This window comes from Bufo bufo, chromosome 1 (genome assembly GCF_905171765.1).
Source record: "Bufo bufo chromosome 1, aBufBuf1.1, whole genome shotgun sequence".
Classification (NCBI taxonomy): Eukaryota; Metazoa; Chordata; class Amphibia; order Anura; family Bufonidae; genus Bufo; species Bufo bufo.
Window position 1 is genome coordinate 691,158,226 of NC_053389.1, and position 5,220 is coordinate 691,163,445.

The window sequence follows — 5,220 nt, forward strand, 5'->3', positions numbered from 1 at the left end:
AGCAGTGACAAAAGTGGGCAGTGCATAGTGCATATTTATGCGGTTTAAACATGATTAGTCAATTAACAAATCAAATACATTTATCACATATAATACAAAAAATACCAAAACAAATAATGTTATCGCTTATTTTAAATCAATCAGACTCAGCATATCATTTACGTGTAATACAATGGCATTGTTCCTTTTTATACAATACATCTTAGCCATCGAAAATATAGCATAATTCATTAATTGTGAAAATAGTGGATACAGGTGTAAATCTTTACAATATCTTAATGATATACAGTGCACAGGTGTACCTTCAGTGGGAGATGACAAGGATCACGGGAACACGTAGTGCAGTCACAACACATGGATCTCGGCGTATCAGACAATGCAATGCGCATGTCTAAGGACCTTTCAGAATAGTGTAGTCACGTGATCGCGCGTACACCGGTCACGTAGTGCGCATGTCCAAGGACCTTGGAGCTTGTAATCGCACCACGTGATCTCGCACCCGATCACGTGATCAAGGATATCACGTCACAAGAAAGGGAGGGGATGCTGATGTTCCACACTATGTATCGTATAGGGACAGCTGATCGTATATCCAGTCATGTGTTCAAATGTATAATCACCTCATCATAAAGAAATATTGACATGTAAAAGAATACAGCTAAATTATACAGTAATCGTAATGGTGTCTGCATCTCGGCATATGAAGATCTTGTCTGTATCCGCATACAGTGGACACCGTATGTCAGTGTTGGCCGCATTTCTCCGGTCCCGATTTAGGAGGTATATACATATATATATATATATATGGGTCACTGGCTAGTCAGGGGATTACACGGCAACATCTTAAACGGAAGTACCGCTCTTATGAGGAAAACAAAGAAAAGGTGTGTAGTGAGCGGTAGTACCGCCAGAGCACCAATTCGAGTTGTAAATTCAAAGTGGTCATTCTGGAGCCTCCCAGTCATATCGAGGAACACAACCAATGTGGCCCGGTTGTCACCGTATAGCCCCAGGTTGAAGTAACCCCCTGTTCATAGGATTCCATTCCTGGAGATCCGATGTAACAGCCCGGGGTCATCCTCTAGGTTGGGGGGCAATCACAAAGGAAACACCCATAAGAAAAATCCTCGTGTCGCCTATCCCTCTGATACCAGTGACTCCAAAAACAACCACCATAATCGGCCAGAGAATGTAGGTCATATTCTGAACATCATCGGTCACCCACTGCAATACTACACATGACAATAATCATAAGCCAGGTGCAAAAAGGATTAATCATATATTGTAGTGCTCAAGGACTACCAATTATTAAATGTATATAAAGAAAAAAGAATAAAACTTTGTGGTATGACTAATCCAGGTCCCATAATGATCCAATTGGTTGGCCCTGCACCGTTCTCCCCTGGCACAAAGCAGATCCACTGACACCATCCCCTGAAGACAATAAAAACAATAGAATTACCTTGTTGGTTCAACATATATATATATTTGAAAAAACGGACAGCACTCCAAGTAAAAGCTAGTGGTGTTTATTCACCCATGTGGATGGCAACGTTTCAGCTCATACAAGAGCCTTTTTCAAGCTTGAAAAAGGCTCTTGTATGAGCTGAAACGTTGCCATCCACATGGGTGAATAAACACCACTAGCTTTTACTTGGAGTGCTGTCCGTTTTTTCAACTCTATCAGACGGGGTAAGCTGCTACATCCCTAGACATAGCACCCTCCTTGTGTTTTTTGCCACCATTATTTTCTTTTTTATATATATATATATATATATATATATAATTTTTTTTTTTTTATTACAATTTTTTTTTTTTTTACTTTATAACTGCTGCATAAAAGGAGAAATACGATTCAGTTAGGAGAAGGAAGCTCCTACACTCCAAGCTGTAAGGGAAAACGGGAGGACACCCAGAAGGACTGAGCTTTACCTAAAACCAGCTGCAAGAAGACCTGCCAAAAGACCGGTGGGACCAAGAACCGTTACATGGATCGTGGGGGGGGTATCGCATAGACAAAATAAAGAAACTGGCGACTAAGGAACGACCTATTCTGAACTCAACAAGATTTCTACACCATACAAATGAATTACTCATTTCACTACTTTTGACGACCACTGTAGGAATCCCTTTAAAGGGGGGAAGTCGTGCTTACATGCCGGGGAGAAATAGACGTCCCGAAACCAACACTGACAGAGGTGCTTCGTCGCTTTCTGTGTTTGTTTATTATTTATTTTACTCTTTAACCACTTAAAGAGAACCTTTCACCTGGAAAAACATTGTGAACTAAGTATGCTGACATGGAGAGCGGCGCCCAGGGATCTCACTGCACTTACTATTATCCCTGGGCGCGGCTCCGTTCTCCCGTTATGCCCTCCGATATCTTCGCTCAGTAAGTTATAGTAGGCGGTGTCTGCCCTTGTTCTGTGGGAGTCTCCTTCTCCTAGGCTGTAGCGCTGGCCAATCGCAATGCACAGCTCACAGCCTGGGAGAAAAAAAACTCCCAGGCTGTGAGCTGTGCGCTGCGATTGGCCAGCGCTGAAGCCTAGGAGAAGGAGACGCCCACAGAACAAGGGCAGACACCACCTACTATAACTTACTGAGCGAAGATACCTTGAAGCATTGACCCCCTCATGCTGCCCCACATTAGCAGGGGGGCACAATAGGCTACAATGGAGGTGGTGTCGAGGGGGGTTGAATTCTTCAGGGAGTGAGGAGCTGTCTCGCGCCCCTTCACCCCCCCCCCTCATGTCTAACAATCCTGCCTGTCATGCGCTGCCCAACACCCATGTACCAGAAGCGCTGCAGGGGAGGGGCAGAGCCCCGGCACAGCGCTGCAAAACTTCCCTAGGCTGGGACAGAAAAATGGCGCGCACTCCGCTCTAGACATGCCAGAGGAAGCGGGCAGCTGGGGGATTATGACCAAGTCGGGCGGGGGGACGGGTACGCCTAGCAGACCGCCGGCCCCCAGCTGAAGCTGCATGCATACTGCGACAGCTCCACACTCGGCACAAAAGCAGGCACAGGGGAGGAGGATGTCAGGGGAGAGCTGAGGCTGCTCAAAACTGAGCGCAGCTAACCCTCACCCTCCTAATGAAACTCGCCAGGAGGCTTCCTTGAGGGCAGCACCTCCCACGGCATCTTGGTGTGGACAGAGCAAAATGGTACATACCACACCAATCTGATTCCACTTGCAAGAGGAAGTGACCAGCACAGAGAGGAGGTATATGTGACCTTCAGGATTTCCTGCACCACCCCCATCCTGTCTAAGGAGGATCCTCAGTGAATTAACCCTTAATGACCCTAATCTGCAATCTACGTAACCATTACTGAGACGGGGCCAGCTCCCTGAACGCTCCTAAGGGGAAAAGGGGGGAGGGGGGGAGTTATAGTCATTTTTCAGAATGGCAAGCACCCTCCCTATACTGTCGGGCGCTTGCCATTCTGAAAAATGACTATAACGCTGCTTTGATTGACTTCAATGGGAACAAGATCCCTCCACTACTGGGTTGACGGAGCCGTATGGTTCTGGCGCCAACGTCTGGTGACAGAGATACACTCAAACAGCTGATTGGCGGGATGCCGGGTTTTGACCTATCTTATGAAGATTTATCACCAGAAGGGGGCTTTCATGAAATGGAAAGTTGAGCAGTAGCTATTAGAGATGCCTGCAATAATTCAGTATCAAAATGGATGGAGGAGCTGAAGTGAGTGATCAGTTCTAAGACTTTGTATGGCTAGACTGGGTCTATCGTCCCTCAAAAACTCCCTACAAAATGACTGAACAGTGTTCTTCAACTAGAAGAAACATGTTTTTTAATTCCATTTGTGGGCCCAACATGTTATTTTGCTCTGCTTTCAGTGCTGTGCAGGCATTTTTCTATTTAGTCCAGAACTAAGAAGGTCATTTATTAAACAGAAATACACCTATATTAGTCATATTTATTGTGCAAAGGAGCTTTACACTGCAATCTGAGACTTTTCACCGCTCGCGCCCCGCTTGCGCATTTTCTACACCTGTTTTAGGTAAGGATCCGAAGCTTGCTTTATTCCTCCCTAATGAACAGTACCGCAGATTTGGAGTCCAGATTGCAATTTTTTTTTTTCCTACAGTCCACAGTCCCCCAGTGCGCATGCATTGCAGTCCTGACAATGTATTTCATTGCAGCTCTGAGAGCTGACAGTGGTGGAATGGGGGGGAGGGGGAGCAGTAGAAAAAAAATAACGCTCTGGACTCCATAGCTGCAGGACTACTCATGTAGTATTGTAAATAATGATCCAAATTTGGGATGACAATTTCCCTTTAATGTATCTTTTTGACTGGTGCACATCAGCAGTGGTTGGCTGGGACTTTAAAGATGCCCCAGAATAAAATTGAAAAGTGGCCATACAAGTATGCAGGGACAGAAATACCACAGTGTAGCACAAAATACTGTCCAGCAGATCCAAATGCGCACAGTGCAGCACAATACACCGCCCAAGGAGAAAAGATACCTCAGTATAGCACAATATACTGCCCTAGCAGGACCAAATACTACTGTACAATACAGTGTCCCAGAAGCACAAGATATTTCCACATATGCTTCCCCCTTTAGTGTCCTGTGCCAGCTGACACATTCCTTTCTCCTCCTTCTTCACTTGTCTCTAATTAGGATATTGAGGGGATGGGGGTGAGGAAGTGAGAAATGGGCCACAACAATAAGACAGCGCTACATTCAGCATCCTGCCTGCTCTTTTAGCACTACCAAACATACAGTAGAACACAGCACTACATACCTACTACGTGATATGATGTAGATGTTCTCTTTCTTCATCTTCTCGAGTCAAACCAAACCGCCTTGAAAATGTATTTCACTGACGTCTCCTCTGATGTACATATTTTCTTTTCTCATTTTCTCTATTAAGACTAGACCATCATAACAAATTATCTCAGTCATGAAATGGCTCTGCAGTGTTTGTCACACAGACATCTTAGATGCCTCAATTTCATTCATCTTCCCCACCTTGTTGTCACAACAGTGTCATCCTGCCCAATACTGTGCCTGTGCCCACTGTGTTTTCCAATGTCCCTAAATACTACACTGCTCAAAAAAATAAAGGGAACACTTAAACAACACAATGTAACTCCAAGTCAATCACACTTCTGTGAAATCAAACTGTCCACTTAGGAAGCAACACTGAGTGACAATCAATTTCACATGCTGTTGTGCAAATGGGATA